This window comes from Theropithecus gelada, chromosome 16 (assembly GCF_003255815.1).
Source record: "Theropithecus gelada isolate Dixy chromosome 16, Tgel_1.0, whole genome shotgun sequence".
In the NCBI taxonomy this organism is placed as follows: domain Eukaryota; kingdom Metazoa; phylum Chordata; class Mammalia; order Primates; family Cercopithecidae; genus Theropithecus; species Theropithecus gelada.
Window position 1 is genome coordinate 63,366,707 of NC_037684.1, and position 20,523 is coordinate 63,387,229.

Below are 20,523 nucleotides of genomic sequence, written 5' to 3' on the forward strand. Positions count from 1 at the left end.
GAAGGGGAAGGGAGGAGGGAGGGAAGGAAGGAAGGGAGGAAGGAAGGAAGGGGAAGGGAGGAGGGAGGGAAGACAGGGAGGGAAGAAGGAAGGAGAAGGGGAAGGGGAAGGGAGGAGGGAGGGAAGGAAGGAAAGAAAGAGAAGGGGAAGGGGAAGGGAGGAGGGAGGGAGGGAAGGAAGGGAGGAGGGAGGGAGGGAAGGAAGGAAGGAAGGAAGGGAGGGAGGGAAGGAAGGGAGGGAGGAAGGAAACTATATCCCAGAATGGCATTGCTCAGTCACAGAGTATTGCCATACCTAACTCCACTCAGGACTGCCAGACTGTTTTCCAGAATGGCTCTGCCAGTTCACACTCCCACCAGCAGTATATGAGGATTCTCTTTTTGGCTTTGTCGCTTGATATTATTAACATCCCAATTGTTGCCAAGCTGATGCCATATCCTTGTTCTTTTATTTTGCATTTCTGGCTAACAGTGAGTTTGAACATTTCTTCATCGATTTATTAATCATTTGGGTTTCCTCTTGCATGCACTGCCTTTTCATATCCTTTATCTGTTTTTCTGTTGGCTTTCCTGAATTCACTTTGTTGATAAGCCAGAATTTCCTGTAAGTTCTACTTGTTCAGAAAAAAAGACCTTTTGAAAATAGAAAAATATACATATTGTTAACTCCAAAAAATTTAATAGACGCTCTGAAATATAAAACTTAGAAAATCTTCCAGGAAAAAAAAAAAAAACATAGAGGGTTTTTTTGTTTGTTTTAATGATAAAACAGTTAAATTGGGAGAAATTATTTTTTCTCTGGTCTCATGCTACTGAATGTATTTCCCACTAGGCAAACTAGACAATGTCCAGACGCCCTTTCTTTCTTTCTTTTCTTTTCTTTTTTTTTTTTTTGAGACAGAGTCTCCTTGTTGCCCAGGCTGGAGTGCAGTGGCACAATCTTGGCTCACTGCAACCTCCACCTCCCGGGTTCAAGTGATTCTCCTGCCTCAGCCTCCCGAGTAGCTGGGATTACAGGCACTCACCACCACACCCAGCTAATTTTTGTATTTTTAGCAGAAATGGGGTTTCACCATGTTGGCCAGGCTAGTCTCGAACTCCTGACCTCAGGCGATCCACCCGCCTCAGCCTCCCAAAGTGCTGGGATTACAGGCAAGAGCCACCGCGGGGGGCCCAGACTCCCCTTCTTAACCCACGCCTCCGCAGGGGAGGAAACTGACTGATTGGCATGCTTGGCTCCGCCCCTTGGGGGCTCCCTTTGGTCTCTTCCTGCCCACAAGAAGCACATTTTGTATTCTCCTCTCTGCCAGGCAGCACAGAGCTGCACCTGCTTTGCCCTCCTCTGCCTGTGACTGGGTGGATACATCTGCTTAATTCTTGGATTAACTAATTGCAAGGTTTTTTGATCGAAGGTTTGAAGTCAAATCCTCCTTGTTGCTGATCAGTAATTATGCTGACATCTTGATATCCCCTCATCTGTCTACTGTGTCTTGGTTCTCAATTGATTTCAAACTTAAGAGGAAAAGAAAGGGTTCTTTTTTTATTAGCCCCATAAAACCTCCGCAAATAACACAAACAATACGTTGAAAGAGCCAGCATTCAACTAATAGAAGCTCTAGAAGATAAATAAGAGGAAGAAAGGAAGAAAAAGATCAGAGAAAGAATACAAGGATGGTACTTAGAATTAAAAAGGGTAAGTCTCCAGATTTAGGTGTTCTAGTAATAGCCCAGCCAAGCACATTCATTCAAAAACGACCCAAAGCATGTCACCACGGAATTTCAGAATACCAGAGATAAAAAGAAAACTCTAAAAACTACCAGGGGTGGGAGTAAATCACCTACAAAGAAACAAGAATCAGAATGGATTTCACTTTTCAGCTGTTACATTGAATACGAAGAGACAACAGGATGATGCCTTCAAATTTCCAAGGAACGTTTTTTTCAACCTAGAATTGAAGACTCAAATGATCAATGGTATGAGAAGGTAGGCTACAGAACGGTCAGATACTCCAGTTCTCAGACTATTTATCTCCTACTCCCATGTCAGGAATTACCACAGGAAGTGAGGAAATAATCCAAAAGCAATACATGTAGACGAACATCTCAGTGTAAGCCTTTTTCATTATTAGGAAAGGAAATCTTACTCAGTTCTTTCTGTCTTTTTTGCCTACAGGCTGACTTTCTTCCTTATAATGCAACCTGGTGAAATTCCAGCACCTGGCCTTGGAAATGCAAGTCACCATAAAGAACATGGGTTTAAGGTCTGGGCACGGTGGCTCTTGCCTGTAATCCCAGCACTTTGGGAGGCCAAGGTGGGCAGATCACCTGAGGTGGGGTGTTCAAGATCAGCCTGACCAACAGGGAGAAACCCTGTCTCTATTAAAACTACAAAATTAGCCGGGTGTGGTGGTGGGTGTCTATAATCCCAGCTACTAAGGAAGTTGAGCCAGGAGAATCACTTGAACCCTGGAGGAGATTGCGGTGAGCCAAGATTGCACCACTGTACTCCAGCTTGGGCAAGAAGAGCGAAACTCGGTCTAAAAAAAAAAAAAAAAACTAAAAGAACATGAGTTTAAGGAAGCAGTAGAGACTCTCATTCAATAAGCCGTGAAAGCAAGAACGTTTACTAACTCCCCGTCTTGTTCTCTCATGCGCTGTGGAAACCTAGGTGGGCACTCATAATTCCTGCTGACTTTTTATGTTCGCTGTAACATTAAATATCTCTGTGGAAGGTTTAAGGCTCCCAAGAGTTTACCAGAAATTGTTACCATCACCAGTAGAAATAATTTCCAAAAATTGCCTATGATTCTGATTGGCCATTGTCCTTGTTAATCTGTTGCACTTAGAATCCCTTAGCAAGGATAAGATTCTTATTTCAAATTGTTACCGAATCCCTTCCTGGCCAACATGGTGAAACCCCATCTCTACTAAAAATACAAAAATTAGCCGGGCGTGGTGCTGCGCACCTGTAGTCCCAGTTACTCAGGAGGCTGAGGCAGGAGAATCACTTGAACCTGGGAGGCGGAGGTTGCAGTGAGCCGAGATCGCGCCACTACACTCCAGCCTGGGAGAAAACAGCTAGACTCTGTCTTAAAAAAAAAAAATTGTTAGCGAAACATCAGGAGTTCAGTCAAAGTCCTGTGGCTTGTGCTGCACAAAGAAAGCCCATCACTGAGATAATGAGTAGTGCCAAGGAAGAAGGCTTTAAATCAGGTGCTGCAGCCAAAGAAATGGGAACTGTCTCAAATCCCTCTCCAGGAGTGACTAAAACTAGGGGTTATATAGCAGGGAAGAAATTTAACAATGTGTAAGAAAACAAGAACTAGGGAGGTGCAAAGAGGTGTTTGGTGCATGATCTGGTCAGTTTCAGTTCTTTCATACTTTTTTTTAAGGAGTCTCACTCTGTCACCCAGGCTGGAGTGCAGTGGCGCGATCTCAGCTCACCACAACCTCTGCCTCCTGGGTTCAAGCGATTCTCCTGCCTCAGCCTCCTGAGTAGCTGGGATTACAGGTGCCCGCCACCATGCCTGGGTAATTTTTGTATTTTTAGTAGAGACGGGGTTTTACCTTGTTGATCAGGCTGGTCTTGAACTCCTGACCTCCTCTACATTTTTGAGAGGACTGAAGGTACTTTTCTGAGGAAGGAGCTCAGATCAAACAAATATAAGTTTCGTTTGGGCGCGGTGGCTCATGCCTGTAATCCCAGCACTTTGGGAGGCCAAGGTGGGTGGATCATGAGGTCAGGAGTTCAAGACCAGCCTGACCAACAGGGTGAAACCCCGTCTCTACTAAAAATACAAAAATTAGCCGGGCATGGTGGCAGACACCTGTAATCCCAGCTATTCAGGAGGCTGAGGCAGGAGAATCGCTTGAACCCGGGAGGCGGAGGTTGCAGTGAGCCAAGGTCACGCCACGCCACTGCAGCCTGGGCAACAGAGCAAGACTCCATTTCAAAAAATAAATAAATATATATATATGTGTGTATATATACATACACACATATATATACACATATATGCACACATAAATGTGTATATATATGTATATATATGAGTTTCAAGCTTTAACAGCAGAAGGGTCAAGTTCCATGTTTATCCAAAACTGTCTATGGAACTATAGGGCCTGTTTCAAAATCAGAAGAGGAGCACTGGCCCTTCCCTCTTCTCCTGTGGGTGTGATGGAATAACCAGGAGTTGTGAGTCTGCTAGGATAGCAGCAAATAATTCGAATTAAGTTAACACTCAAGACACTGACTGTGGCTAAGAACGCCACAACGGAAGTCCTCCTGAGAAAGAAGAATCTTATTTTAGAGTTTTTATTTTAAGAAATAGAAAACTGTCCTAAGGAAAACATTGCAAGATTAGAATAACTGGCATATCTCCAGTAAAAGCAAAAGAAACTATGCAAGAAGAGGAATGTTATCACAGTAGAGTACTAGGTTCTGCAGGACGTAACATTTACATAGACATGTCATGTGAATGCTTCATTTTTGTTTTTCAACTAAAGATGCTGATATAACTGCATTTGGAAGACAGCAGTGGCATAAGAGCTAATCCTCATCTCAGGAAATAAGCAGTAGACTATTAATAAATCCCCTCTCCACTTTGTGCAATGGTCACCTGGCATTGGGAGGGATCTAGTCTGAGGAAAGCTGACCAGTAATTGTACTTTCCTGCCCTTGTATTATTATTATTTCGTATTTATTTATTTTTTTGAGATGGAGTCTTGCTCTGTCGCCCAGGCTGGCATGCAGTGGCAGGATCTCAGGTGACTGCAACCTCCGCCTCCCAGATTCAAGCGATTCTCCTGCCTCAGCCTCCCAAGTAGCTGGGGCTACAGGCACCTGCCACCACACCTGGCTAATTTTTGTATTTTTCGTAGAGACAGGGTTTCACCACATTGGCCAGGCTGGTCTAGAACTCTTGACCTCAGGTGATCCACCTGCCCCCGCCCCCAAAATTCTGGGATTACAGGTGTGAGCCACTGCACTCAGCTCCATCCCTGTATTCTAAAGGATGTTAGCAAGAACCCTAGGAAGCCCCACTACAGCAGAGGCACAGACTTAGCAGCAACCATTGTAAACATCGGCTGCGGGAAGCAGAGGAGAGGGGAATTCGGGAGAGCCAGTTTTCGGGTTGAAACAAGCAGGTGGCTGGTGAAGCCACTCATCAGACAAGGAGCCCGTGGGAGGGCTGGTTGCCAGCAGGACAAGGAGTCACCGAGTTTTGTTTGGGACATGGGTTTCTTGTGCTGGTGGTGCATTCGGGTGGAGCTGGCTAGAAGGCAGTTGGACACAGATGAATCAGACACTTGGGGGCTGGAGACTGCGAACCATCAAAGGCAATCAAAGCCAGGGAAGCAGAGAGAAGGGTCTAGAACAGAGCCTGAAAAACACCCACAGGGACCTGGAAAGGAGAAGGGGAAGGTGCAGCCAGACAGGCAGAAGGAAGACAAGGAGGGAAGCGTCCAGTCCAGGATGAATACCTGAGCCTGTGTATTTCTCTGTGATGGCTACTATTGAGTGTCAACTTGATTGGGATTGAACGATGCAAAGTATTGTTTCTGGGTGTGTCTGTGAGGGTGTTGCCAAAGGAGATTAACATTCGAGTCAGTGGACTGGGAGAGGCAGGCCCGCCCTCAACCCGGGTGAGCACCATGTAATCAGCTCCCATCTCAGCTAGGATAAATGCAGGCAGAGGAACGTGGAAGCACTAAACTGCCTGAGTCTTCCGGCCTCCATCTTTTTCCCGTGCTGGACGCTTCCTCCCCTGGAACGTCGAACTCCAAGTTCTTCAGCTTTTGGACTCTTGGACCAGTGGTTTGCCAGGGGCTTTCAGGCCTTCGGCCAAAGACTGAAGGCTGCACTGTTGGCTTCCCTGCTTTGGAGATTTGGGGACTCGGACTGGCTTCCTTGCTCCTCAGCTTGCAGATAGCCTATTGTGGACTTCTCTTTGTGTTAGTGTGAGTCAATACTCCTTAATAAACTCCCTTTCATATATACCTCTATCCTATTAGTATGTCCCTCTAGAGAACCCTAATACATTCTCTCCACACAACTTCCCAGTGTGTTCCCTACTGAAGTGACAGTAGTAATAATTCAATAGAGAAAATATTCATATAACTATTGGAAATTAAGAAAAGATTTCCCTCACATGCCACAAACTCTGATGCATCTCTGCAAGGTGTGGTGTGGATAAGCGTGAGTGAAGGGCAGAGCAGCCCAGGACTCTGGTGTGGAGGGAGGCAGAAGGAGCCCTGTCTGCGGAGCAAACAGAAGGACCTCCAGGGAATGCCACAAGTATCCCTACCCTGTTCAGGTGGCATGAGCGGGGGACAGGGCTATTTGGAGTGCCAGGTTCAATGGTACTGAGGTCTGCAAGAAGTGCCTCAGATGCCGGGTCCCTAGTGAGCTGAGGCCTCTGCAGTACTGTGACTCCCCTTAGCAGGGTACACTGGCCCTAAAGGAGGCAGAAGAGCTACAAGCTTGGCTGCAAACCACAAGAGCAACGCGTCATAGAGGACAAGTCGCTGTCCCAGCTTCCTCTATGTTGCCACATAAATCCAGAGAACAGGCTGGGCGCCGTGGCTCACGCCTGTAATCCCAACACTTTGGAAGGTTGAGGTGGGCGGATCACCTGAGGTCAGGAGTTTGAGACCAGCCTGGCCAACATGGTGAACCCCTGTCTCTACTGAAAATACAAAAAAAAAAACTTAGCCGGGCGTGATGGCAGATGCCTGTAATCCCAGTTACTCAGGACGCTGAGGCAGAGGAATTGCTTGAATCCGGGAGGTGGAGATTGCAGTGAGCCAGGATGGCACCACTGCACTCCAGCCTGGCGACAGAGCAAGACTCCATCTCAAAAAAAAGAAAGAGAGAAATCATAGAACACTGGCTGGGCGCAATGGCTCACACCTGTAATTCCAGCACTCTTCAGGAGGCTGAGGCAGAAGGATAGTCCGAGACCAGGAGTCTGAAACCAGACTGAGCAACACTGCAAGACCTTCATCTCTACAATTTTTTGAGACAGAGTCTCTCTTGTCACCCAGGCTGGAGTGCAATGGCGCAATCTCAGCTCACTGCAAGCTCCGCCTCCCGGTTTCAAGTGATTCTCCTGCCTCAGCCTCCTGAGTAGCTGGGACTACAGGTGCCCACCACCACGCCCAGCTAATTTTTTATATTTTTAGTAAAGACGGGGTTTCACCATGTTAACTAGGATGGTCTCGATCTCTTGACCTCGTGATCCGCCCGCCTCGGCCTCCCAAAGTGCTGGGATCACAGGTGTGAGCCACCACGCCCGGCCAATATAGTGCATTAACAGCCAAGATGGAGTCACTTTTGTCTCCACTCCAAGTGTCCATGGAAAAAAGCGGGTTTTGTTTTCCAGAAGAAGTGTATGTTCTTAATTTTTTTTTTAAGATGGAGTTTCACTCTCTCACCCAGGATGGAGTGCAGTGGCATGATCTCAGCTCACTGCAACCTCCACCTCCCGGGTTCAAGTGATTCTCCTGCCTCAGCTTCCAGAGTAGCTGAGACTACAGGCGCATGCCACCACGCCCGGCTAACTTTTTTGTGTGTGTTTTTAGTAGAGACAGGGTTTCACCATGTTAGCCAGGATGGTCTCGATCTCCTGACCTCGTGATCCGCCCGCCTCTGCCTCCCAAAGTGCTGGGATTACAGGCGTGAGCCACCGCACCCGGCCTAAAAGTGGATGTTCTTTATAACAGCAGATGAGATTCTAAAACAAAAACATAAACTGGGCTGGAAGGAAGAGAAGGAGGCATGTGGAGAAGAGTTTCTACAGGTGGGAGGCGCCTTGTCCTCCCCTCTCCCACCCCAGGGCACAGGAGCAGCTCACAAGGCTCCTATGACGTGAAGGCTTCGAGGAGGACCCTCTCAGAAGCTTAGCAAGGATTTCAGAAATAGGTAAAGGGGGCCGGGCGCGGTGGCACCCGCCTGTAATCCCAGCACTTTGGGAGGCCGAGGTGGGTGGATCACTTGAGGTCAGGAGTTTGAGACCAGCCTGGGCAACATGGTGAAACCCCTTCTCTACTAAAAATACAAAAATTAGCCAGGCATGGTGATGCACGCCTGTAGTCTCAGCTACTCGGGAGGCTGAGGCACGAGAATGGCTTGAACCCAGGAGGCGGAGGTTGTAGTGAGCTGAGATTGTGCCACTGCACTCCAGCCTGGGCAACAGAGCCAGACTCCATTAAAAAAAAAAAAAAAGAAAGAAATAGGTAAAGGGAATGTTGTGTCCTAACTGGAGTTCTCTGAGGGCCCAGGACCTCAGAATTACCTTGTTCAAACAAAGCCCGAAAGAGCCAACCCTGGCTGAGGGAGAAGGGTGTTCCTGCTCAGCAACCCACAGTCTCTGGGAAGACTGGAAGATCTTCAAGAGTTCCCGTAACCTCGCGGTGTGAAGGCAAAGCGGGAGTGATCCGAGGGAAAGTCCCATGCTACCCCAGAAGGAAAAAGTTTGAGCCAAAGGAACCGGCGCAGAACGTGGACAGGTGGAGGCCAACGTAGGAGCTGAAAAGAATGCATTTCCCCCATAAGGTCATCCGCACAAGCCAATCATAAATGCCTGGTAGAGTTGGATCCTGCTCACACTGAATAAATGGTAAAGAATTCTGTGTTCACCCCAGCAAGAAAGTGAAATAACTTAGTTGCAACCACAGTGGTAGTTCAGTATCCCGTCTATTCAAGTCAACCAAAAAAATATGTATGGAATATGGAAAAATATAGAACCCAAGAAATATGGGCTGTGAGTTCAATCCCATCTGGAGAGCATGGATTTAACAACTAGAACGGGATAGAGAGCTTCTCCCTGTGGCTCTAGGAAAATTATACTAGTGATGGGCAGTGTCAGAACTCTGTCCGGCAAGCAGCCCCAGGCAGCGCCCGGCAACCCCAGGGGACGCAGAACGTGAATGCTTTTCCTTCAAGAATGTGTATTCCAAACCTAGGAAGGTTTGAAACTAAATATATAGGCAATGAAGTAAAGCTAACATCTAGTATTAATACATTTGTGCTAAATTTAAGACAATCTATATTTGGTATTATAACGTGTAAGAAAATTCAGCATACTAAAAGATTTGAAATTAGCCTGTGATAGCAAATTAAAATATAAAATGAAGTACTTGATTTTAGACTCGTGCTTTCTTCTTCAGCTGAAATGTATGAAATAATTTGATTAGGTTTGTAAACAATGTTGGAATGTTGAAGAGACCTTGAGATTCCTTATGAATATTAATTTGCCTTATTTACTTAGTTTTTTATTGTTAAAATCAAATCCTTAAAATACACCAAATGTGTAAACTCAGTTTAAAATGTTTCTAGGCACGTAACTGCATTGTGAATGAAGCTGATTATTTAAGAGAGTTTTGTGTCTTTGACCTTCACTATTACGCAATACTCAGTGAGAAGGTAAAGTTGGTGGCTCTTATTTAGCACAATTTATTAAAAGAATGATTATGGCCAGGCGCGGTGGCTCACTCCTGTAATCCCAGCACTTTGGAAGGCCGAGATGGGTGGATCACCTGAGGTCAAGAGTTCGAGACCAGTCTGGCCAACATGGTGAAACCCCATCTCTAATAAAAATACAAAAAATTAGCCACGTGTGGTGGCACGTGCCTGTAATCCCAGCTACTCCGAAGGCTGAGGCAGGAGAATCGCTTGAACCCAGGAGGTGAAGGTTGCAGTGAGCCGAGGTTATGCCATTGTACTCCAGCCTGGGTGACAGAGTGAGACTCTGTCTCAAAAAACAAACAAGCAAAAAAGAATAATTACGTTTATAAGCTGAACTTACAAGAAGCTTAAGGAAAATTAGGTTTAAAATGTACTTTAACAAACTGGCTGTTAATTTCTTTAAGGAAACAAAATGGTAATAAACAGTTCGTTCAGTACGCAAATACCAGCATGAACATGAAAAGCTCTGTTTGACTTTAGGGTCCACATGCCAAAGGGCAGGGTCCAAGGCAGGCCACTAGAAACAGCGCCCCACCCATGCCAAGACCACCTGCAGCAGAGCCACCCTGGACTCCCCTTTCGCCAGGCAAGTGAACAGGGCAAACATGGACAGGCCCCCAGCACTAGTCTGAGAAGCCCAGAGGCCAAGAGGCCAAGAGGGTGGGCTTCATACCCCACCCACCAGTGTCCCCACATCAGGAGACTCTGTGTGTACCCCCACCACACCCTTCCCCTTTTTCTTCCCTGCTCTCTTTTTCTCCATAGCACTCATCGCCATTTGATAATGAATGTTATGTCTTTCGGTTATTATCTTTCTGTACATACAGCCAGGCACCGAGACAGCAGGGACTTAGGCTCACTCAGTCCTAAATCCCCAGCACCTAGAAAGGTACCTGCGCTTGGTCTGTCCCCATGAATCTGTGTTGCATGAAGGCACTGATGGCCTTGGCTCCTGCTTTGTGCCTCTCTCCCTGTCTGGGCTGCCAGCTCCCTGACCTCAGGAACTACCTTACTCACCGCTCAACCTCCGTGCCCAGCACTAACCCAGAAAAAAAAAACAAGAGTCTGATCCATGTAAAAGTGACTCCCTGTGGGAAGCCAGGCAGGGCCTTCGGAATCAAACAAATGTGATATTGAATTCCGGTTCTGCCACTTACCAGCCATAAGCGAACCTTGGACAAGTGGCTCAAGTTTTCTGATCTTCAGTTTCTTCAGCTGGAAGTGGATATCATAATAACTGTCTCACTCTGTTCTTGTTGGAATTAAATGGGTTAATGGAAGGCCAAGTGTCTAACACTGAGCCTTTTTTTTTTTTTTTTGTATAAGCAAAGCCCTCACATTGTAGGTGCTCGGTGAAAATCAGTTCCTTCACTCTCATGGTAGGCACTCAACGAAAATCAATTCCTGGCTGGGCGCGGTGGCTCACACCTGTAATCCCAGCACTTTGGGAGGCCGAGGGGGGTGGATCACAAGGTCAGGAGATCAAGACCAACCTGGCCAACATGATGAAATCACATCTCTACTAAAAATACAAAAATTAGCTGGGTGTGGTGATGCATGCTTTAATCCCCTCTACTCGCGAGGCTGAGGCAGGAGAATCGCTTGAACCCAGGAGGCGGAGGTTGCAGTGAGCCGAGATCATGCCATTGCACTCCAGCCTAGCGACAGAGCGAGACTCCATCTCAAAAACAAAAAGAAAAGAAAAGAAAAGAAAATCAATTCCTTTACTCCTTTTATCCTCCTCCAGTTGCTGCAGAGAAAGCTCTGCTTCCCTCCCCCTGAGCTTCAGGTACCTGACTTACATTTATCCCCCTGGGCAGTGACAGGAGTCAGTATGGGCGGGCCGGAGAGCCTGGCACCTGAGCCCCAGAGGAAGACCCTAGCTTCCTGCGGCTCAGGCTGGAGGATGGGAGCAGAAGAATCAGTTCCTGGTTGGGAATTTGGAGACACTAACAATTTTGGGAACTTCAAGAGCAGGAAGCGAAAAAAGATGTGAGAGAAAGGGGAACCACCAACCCTTCTAGACAGTCCCCTCCCCACCCCCAATCACAAAAATGAGGAGCCCAGGAGAGCCAACTCCTGGGAAGGAACAAATTCCCAGTTCCTACCCGGCCCATCTCCAGCCCGGTCCAGAACTCAGTCCTGAACTCAGTTCCCGGCTCCCACACCTCCATCAGCCCCAACCCCACTAGCAACCTGTCCCAGGCCCAATTCCAACAAAGAAAAGGGGTGGAGCCCTGGAGAAAGTGAGGTTCCCCAAATTAGGAGAGAATTCCCTGGCTTCTCCGCTGTCTGTTTCCACTTCCCCTGATCTCTGTCTTGCTGTGTTTATCTGCCTCATTCCGTGCTTCAGCCGTTCCCTCCCGCCACAGGCTCCCTCTCTGCCTGTCTCTGGCTCACTCACTCACATATTGCATGGCAGGGATGTGCTGGGGAAGAGGGAGCAGGCCAGTGAGTGAGAGCAGAGGAGGCAGAGGATGGGGCCAGAGAGGGAGGAAGGGGCTGGATCACCGCGGACCTCCAGGGCATGGAAGGCCGGAGGAGTTTGGAGGAGTTTTCTCCTCTGTGAAATGGGGAATTGTTGATGAGTTAAACAAGGAGACACACGGCCTGATTTACATTTTTTTGAAGTCACCTTCAGGCTGCTGTGTGAGGATGAACCTTTAGGGGTGAGAGTGGGCAGGGGATGTTGGTGTCAAAGTCCCAGAAGAGAGGTGATGATGGTGTTTGGGACTGGAGGTGGCTGTGACAACAGTGAGAAGATGTCAGATTAAAAGCAGATCATGGCCAGGTGCAGTGGCTCACGCCTGTAACCCCAGCACTTTGGGAGGCTGAGGTGGGTGGATCCTCTGAGGTCAGGAGTACAAGACCAGCCTGGCCAATATGGAGAAACCCCATCTCTACTAAAAATACAAAAACAACAACAACAACAACAACAAAAAAAAAAACATAGCCAGGCATGGTGGTGACACCTGTAATTGCAGGTACTCGGGAGACTGAGGCAGGAGAATCGCTTGAACCCAGGAGGCGGTAGTTGCAGTGAGCCGAGATTGCACCACTGCACTCCATCCTGGGTGACAAGAGTGAAGACTCCGTCTCAAAATAAAAATAAAAATAAAAATAAAAAAGCAGATCTTGGGCTAGGTGCAGTGGCTCACGACTGTCATCCTAGCACTTAGGGAGACAGAGACAGGAGAATGGCTTGAGGCCAGGAGTTTGAGACCAGCCTGGGCAACATAGTGAGACCCTGTCTCTACAAACAATAAAAAATAAATTTGAAAAAAAAAAGAAAAGGTAGATAGTAGATCTTGTAGGAAGAACTGTAGCAGGACGAGCCGCAGACAAAACTCCTCAGACACCAGATTAAAGAGGGAAGAGGTTTTTTATTCGGCCGGGAGCGTCGGCAGACTCGCGTCTTAAGAACCGAGCTCCCTGAAGAATAAATACGTAGCGTTTTTAAAGGTTTACAACATTAAGGGATCCATGTAAAAGGGTCATGATAAATCAAGCAAGCATGCAAAACATGACGGGGGGGGGCTACATGCATCAGCTAACAGAACGAAAAGTTTTACAGTGCTTTCTCATACAATGTCTGGAATTTACAGATAACACTAGTAGTTTTGGTCAGGGGTTAATATTATCATTATTATTTTAACCACCAGGGCCAGGTGGTGGTGCCAAGGTCGTCTAGCTATTTATCTTACTTCTGTTTCTTTCCAACTTTTTGCTTTCTCCCCCTTCTCCTGTCTTATAAACTAGGGAAAAGGGGAGACGGGGAAAAGCCGGGAAAGACAGCAGGAGAAGTGGTGGTCTCATTCTATAGAACCATCAACTCAGCACTGGCTGGGGAGGGCCTGTGGGCAAGGAAAGTAAGGCTTCCTGCAGAAGCTTTGCATGCGGCTGAGAAAGTGAGAGCAGGGTTAACTGAGCCGGGAAGAGGGGCAGGAGTGGGTTAAACGCCCAATGTAGAAAGAGGAACTAAAAGGGCCAGGAGCCATGGCTCACGCCTATAATCCCAGCATTTTGGGAGGCCCAGGGAGGTGGATCACTTGAGGTCAGGAGTTCAAGACCAACCTGACCAATATGGTGAAACCCCGTCTCTACTAAAAATACAAAATTAGCCGGGTGTGGTGTCACACACCTGTTGTCCCAGCTACTCGCGAGGCTGAGGCAGGAGAATCGCTTGAACCCGGAAGAAAAGAAAGAGAAAGAAGGAAGGAAGGAAGGAAGGAAAGAAGGAAGGAAGGAAGGAAGGAAAGAAGGAAGGAAGGAAGGAAGGGAGGAAGGGAGGGAGGGAGGGAGGGAGGGAGGGAGGGAGGGAGAGAGGGAGGGAGGGAGGGAGGGAAGAAAGAAAGAAGAAAGAGAAGAAGGAGGAAGGAAGAAAGAAACTAAAAATAGCTCAATTTGGGATAGACTGTGTTTGGGGTCCCTGTTAGACCCTGAGGTGAGATGCTAAGGGGGACGTTGAATAAACAATCTGGGCAGGGACATACACACCACACACACTGACCCCAACCCCATGAGCCCCATTGTCCTGAAGGGATATCCCTGCTCCTGCCCAGCTGGTCCCTGACCCCTGACCCCTGACCCCTGGCCATGCTGGCCTCAGATCTGTGTCTCCTTCTCAAATCATTGGCCCCCAGGGCCACTGTCCCTTGGTCTCCACTGGGTGCACTGGAAAGGCAGGGTGAGGTACAAGAAGCCCCATGAAAACCATGAAATCAGCAGCTCAAACACCAGCAAGTCGCCAGCTTTTGCAACAGCTCATAAGGACGGGTGTTTCCTGCGAGCCCTGCAGGCTTCCAAACTGCTTCTCTTTGTTTTGTAAAGGACTGTTCTATCAGTCCCCAACAGAACCCTGCAGTGGATCCCGCCTCCCTAATCTACTGTGTTCTGCATCTATCTACATCCGCAGTGTTTGCCGTGGTCTTGTTGCTAGAGGCTGGTTCCCCCTGCCTGATTTATAAAATTCATGTAACCCAGGATTTTTTGTGGTGTAGATAACTCTACGTTGAAAAGAATGCATGCTTTTTATTTTATGTATTATTATTATTATTTGTTGTTGTTGTTGTTGAGACAGAGTCTGGCTCTGTTGCCAGGCTGGAGAGCAGTGACATGATCTCGGCTCACTGCAACCTCCGCCTCCCAGGTTCAAGCAATTCTCCTGCCTCAGCCTCCCGAGTAGCTGGGATTACAGGCACGCGCCATGCCCAGCTAATTTTCTTTCTTTTTTTTTTTTTTAAGACGGAATCTCGCTCTGTCACCCAGGCTAGAGTGCAGTGGCGCAATCTCCGCTCACTGCAAGCTCCGCCTCCCAGGTTCACGCCATTCTCCGGCCTCAGCCTCCCGAGTAGCTGGGACTACAGGCGCCCGCCACCTCGCCCGGCTAATTTTTAGTATTTTTAGTAGAGACAGGGTTTCACTGTGTTAGCCAGGATGGTCTCGATCTCCTGACCTCACAATCCACCCGCCTCGGCCTCCCAAAGTGCTGTAATTACAGGCGTGAGCCACCGTGCATGGCCGACATGCATGTTTTTGAAATGCCACAAGGGCACTGGGGACTGGAATCAGGAACGGAAACGGGAAAGCTTCCCTTGTCCCCGTCGTCGCAGGGCGTGTGACAGTGGGAATGACTCGCTTCTTCAGAGTCCCCCTGCTCAAACCTCTAGGGGGAGCCAGCTGACGGGCAGCTTGTGAGTGTCCAACCCCACGGCAGCATCTGGGGACGGACGAATGCTTGCAGCTCCTGAAGCAACAGTAGGCGTGTGTGACGGGGGGCTCTTTTAGTTTTGCCGTCTGTAGGCAGCTTGTGTTAATCAGCTCTATTAGACCCTCTGCCTTATCACAAGCACAGAGGGCTTTCTGTGTCCTGGCATTCTTGCCTTGGTGTACTGGAAGAACGGGATCATATGTGAGATTGGAGAATGAGTACAAGGTGTTTTTTTTTTATTTTTTTTGAGACAGAGTCTGGCTCTGTCGCCCAGGCTGGAGTGCAGTGGCCAGATCTCGGCTCACTGCAAGCTCCGCCTGTCGGGTTTATGCCATTCTCCTGCCTCAGCCTCCCCAGTAGCTGTGACTACAGACGCCCGCCACCTCGCCCGGCTAGTTTTTTGTATTTTTTAGTAGAGACGGGGTTTCACCGGGTTAGCCAGGATGGTATCGATCTCCTGACCTCGTGATCCACCCGTCTCGGCCTCCCAAAGTGCTGGGATTATAGGCTTGAGCCACCGCGCCCGGCGAGTACGAGGTTTTTTATTGAGTGGTAGACCTCAGTGAGGTGGATGGGGTGGCCAGAAGGGGGATGGAGTGGGAAGGTGGTCTCCCCATGCCCGGAGTCGGGCCGTCCGGTGCCGGGACTCTCCTCCAACCGCCTCAGCCAAACTGCGAATCGTTCTGCTGATCAGTGACCTGCCCGCATCCGCCTGCCAGTGTGCTCTTATGCCGGTGTGTTCCCCTCAACGTCCAGCCGCTTGTGTGTCTACCCGCTAGGGTCTCAGGGCTTTTATAGTCACAGGATAGGGGTGTGGCAGGCCAGGATGGTCTTGGGAAAGGCAATATTTGGGCATGAAAACAGAAATTCCTGTCCTCACCGAGGTCTGTGGCACAGGCCTGGGGGTGAAGCCCTAGCCAGAGACCTGCCCTTCTCTCCCCAGCACTTCCCTGCCTGACTCCTGTGTCAGAACCAAATGGTTTTCTGTCTTCTCGATAAGATCACAAGGCTCTATGAAGCTAAGCACAATCAGAGGGCCCTGGGGGGTGGGGGAGGCATCATATGCCCACAGGGTGGCAGCTCTTGCCTGTGTCAGAAGCACAGAAATGAAGGGACCCTGTCTTCAGGAACAGCACAGTTATAAGCTCACGCTTGTAATTCCAGCACTTTGGGAGGCTGAGGCTGGTGGATGGCGAGGTCAGGAGATCGAGACCAGTGTGTCCAACATGGTGAAACCCCGTCTCTACTAAAAATACAAAAAAGTTAGCCGGGCGTGGTGGCGGGCACCTGTAGTCCCAGCTACTCTGGAGACTGAGACATGAGAATCGCTTGAACCCGGGAGGCAGAGTTAGCGGTGAGCCGAGATCGCACCGTTGCACTCCAGCCTGGGCAACAAGAGCGAAACTCCATCTCAAAAAAAAAGAGGAAAATATACAGGTTCACAAGCATGGAGTGAGTGGGACCCCAGAAATAAGGTGTCCAGAGAGGGCTTTCTGGAGAAATGGTGCCTCCGCCACCCCTGGAAGAGCCTCAGTCCAGAACCTCACCCTCCAGACTTCCCACCTACACACCTGCCTGTCCAAGGATAGCAAACTCCAGGAGAGCCGCTTGCCACAAGTATATAGCGTCTAATATATTTGTTTTCATATAAAATTAATTTCAAATTAAATATTCCTGGATGGCCGGGCACGGTGGCTCACGCCTGTAATCCCAGCACTTTGGGAGGCCGAGGCGGGCAGATCACAAGGTCAGGAGATCGAGACCATCCTGGCTAACACGGTGAAACCCCGTCTCTATTAAAAAATACAAAAAAATTAGCCGGGCGCGGTGGCGGGCGCCTGTAGTCACAGCTACTCAGGAGGCTGAGGCAGGAGAATGGCGTGAACCCGGGAGGCGGAGCTTGCAGTGAGCCGAGATCGCGCCACTGCACTCCAGTCTGGGCGACAGAGCAAGACTCCGTCTCAAAAATAAATAAATAAATAAACAAATATTCCTGGATGATTAGGTGTTATCTAATGGGTACAAGGTACATTGTTTGGGTGATGGAGACTCTAAAAGCCCTGAGTTCACCACTCTACAATCTATGCATGTCACACTTGTTTCCCATAAATTTATACAAATAAATAAAGCTGGGCCGGGTGTAGTGGCTCACGCCTGTAATCCCAGCACTTTAGGAGGTTGAGGCGGGTAGATCGCCTGAGGTCAAGAGTTTGAGACCAACCTGGCCAATATGGCGAAATCCTGTCTCTACTAAAAATACAAAAAAAGGAAAAAAAATTAGCCGGGCATGGTGGTGGGCGCCTGAAATTCCAACTACTCGGAAGGCTGAGGCAGGAGAATCGCTTGAACCCAGGAGGTGGAGGTTGCAGTGAGCCGAGATCGCGCCACTGCACTCCAGCAGGGGCAACAAGAGTGAGACACCGTCTCAAAAAATAAACAAATAAATAAAGCTAAGAAGCAATACTTTTGAAATAAATATTACTTGAGTTAAAATGAACTAACCAAGAAAAACATGCGCCTGACACATGATCGCTAATACTGCAATCGATACATAATCAATAATACTGCAATACAGGTGTACATTTGTTAGAGCTTCTTATGTGCCAGGCGTTGTACCTGCACGCTACATCCATTATCTCAGTTAAGCCTCCTAATAAGCCTAGGGAAAAAGGACTGCTGTTATCCCAGTTTTACAGATGAGTAAACTAAGGCCTAGAGAAATTAAGCAACTTCATTAAGGTCACTCATAAAGCTGGGCACGGTGGCTCACACCTGTAATCCCAACACTTTGGGAGCCCGAGGCGGGAGGATCACTTGAATTTGGGAGTTTGAGACCAGCCTGGCCAATATGGTAAGACCCCATCTCTACTAAAAATAGAAAATGTATCCAGGCATGGTGGTGGGCACCTGTAATCTCAGCTACTTGGGAGGCTGAGGCAGGAGAATTGCTTGAAGCCGGAAGGCAGAGGTTGCAGTGAGCCAAGATCGTGCCACTGCACTCTAGCCTAGGCAGCAAGAACAAAACTCTACCTCAAAAAAAAAAAGAAGTTGCTGTCTATGATGAATGGGTCCTCACCAGGCACTAAATCTCCTGGTGCTTGATCTTAGCCTTCCCAGCCTCCAGAACTCTGATCAACAAACTTCTGTTGTTTGTAAATTACCCATTCTAAGGCATTTTGCTACACCGCTACAAATGAACACAGACCCAGTTCCATCTGACTCCAGAACCAAAGCTCTTGCTACTTTGTACCCCTGGGGTGCATCCTGGGGACTGCAGACCTGCCTCTGTTCAGCAGCACAAGATAAGAAAGGTCCAAACCCCTTGCACCTACCTTTGAGCTCCACCCCGGATCATCTCCAGCCTCCTCATTGCTGAATCCCCGGAATCCGAGTCCAGGCACCCATCTCATGACCTTCAGCTCATCTTCCAGGAAGTGACTCCGGAGGAGAGTAAACTCCTTCTCCAGGAAGCCTTCCCTGACTCACCAAGTAGAGCTCACCAGGCCCTCTTTGGTGCCACCTCCATGCGGGGCATATGCCGTAATCTTTGTTTGGGTGCACTGTCAGTCTCCCCTGCTGCACCAGGCCAGGCGGGACCCGTGCCTTTTTCATTTCTGTGTCTCTAACATCCTGCACGGAACCCAGCACACAGCTGGCCCAGACTCCCCAACTTTGCTCTTAGAATCAAGAGAGAGGAAAGCTAGTGTTTTTATACAAACACTGGAAAAGTCTCAAGAAACAGCTCATCAAAAAGTACAGAACAATGTGATTCATCTATAAGCTTTATAATCATTTGCATTTGGTGACCCACTCTCCCAGCTAGGGCTAAGTAGAAGTCAGTGATGCGGGGTGGACAGAATTTCAACAGAGGACCCCAAGGGCTCCCTTGAGCCCCGTCTCCACTGCTCCCCACTTGCCCCCAGCACCTGTCCAACATGCTCTATTTAGTGGATGACCCTGTAGAATCCTTGAGATTGCAGGCCTCAGAGAAGTGAGGCTTCTGACCAACTTGCTCGGTGCTGTGTCCCTGCAACATAGAAGAGCACCTAGCGCACAGTAGGCTGTCAAGAAACGTTAGTTGGGCTGGACACGGTGGCTCACGCCTGTAATCCCAACACTTTGGGAGGGCGAGGCAGGCAGATCACTTGAGGCCAGGAGTTTGAGACCAGTCTGGCCAACATGGCAAAACCCTCATCTCTACACAAACTTTTTAAAAATTAGCCGGGTGTAGTGGCACGTGCCTATAGCCCCACTACTCAGGAGCCTGAAATAGGAGGATCTTTTGAGCCCAGGAGTTCAAGGCTGCAGTGAGCTAAGATTGAGCCATTGCATTTCAGCCTGGGTGACAGAGCCAGGCTCATCTCAAAAATTAAAAATAAAGAAATTCTGACACATGCTACACCGTGGATAAACCTTGAAGATATTATGCTGAATGAAATAACCCAGTCAGTCACACAGGGACAAATATTGTATAATCCCACTACCTAAGGTAGTCAGATTCACAGAGACAAAAAGTAGAATGGCGTGGTTGCCAGGGAGAGGGGTTGGTGGGCGGGGAATGGGGAGTTGCTGTTCAAAGGGTTCAGAGTCTCAGTTTCGCAAGATGGAAAGAGTTCTGTGGATGGTTGCATGGCGATGAATGTGCCGCATGCAACAGAAACGCATACTTAAAAACGGTTAAATTTTATGTGGTGTGTATTTTACCACGATTTTTTATGTAAAAGGCAAAGTTTTTAAAAATTACTGGTCAGTATTAAACCTCATTTCATATTTCTAGTTTACTTTCTCGCCCTTAGGAAATTGGGTTTTTTCTTTTTCGCTTATGTTCCCAACATCAGGATAGCAGCGCCACCGTGTGGTCACAGCTGCAGGTGCCAGTCTGCAAGGAGAGAGACTCCCCTGCACCCCAACTATTTGTTAATACAGGTTGAGCAAACCTAATCCAAAAATCCAAAATCCGAAAGGCTCCAAAATCCAAAATTTTCTGAGCTATAAGTGGAAAATTTCACACCTGACTCATGTGACAGGTTTCAGTCAAAATGCCGTCGAAACAGTTTCATGCACAAAATTGTTTAAAATAATATATAGGCCGGGCGCGGTGGCTCAGCCTGTAATCTCAGCATTTTGGGAGGCCGAGATGGGCGGATCACGACGTCAGGAGATCGAGACCATCCTGGCTAACACGGTGAAACCCCGTCTCTACTAAAAAATACCAAAAACTAGCCGGGCGAGGTGGCGGGCGCCTGTAGTCCCAGCTACTCTGCTCGGGAGGCTGAGGCAAGAGAATGGCGTGAACCTGGGAGGCGGAGCTTGCAGTGAGCTGAGATCCAGCCACTGCACTCCAG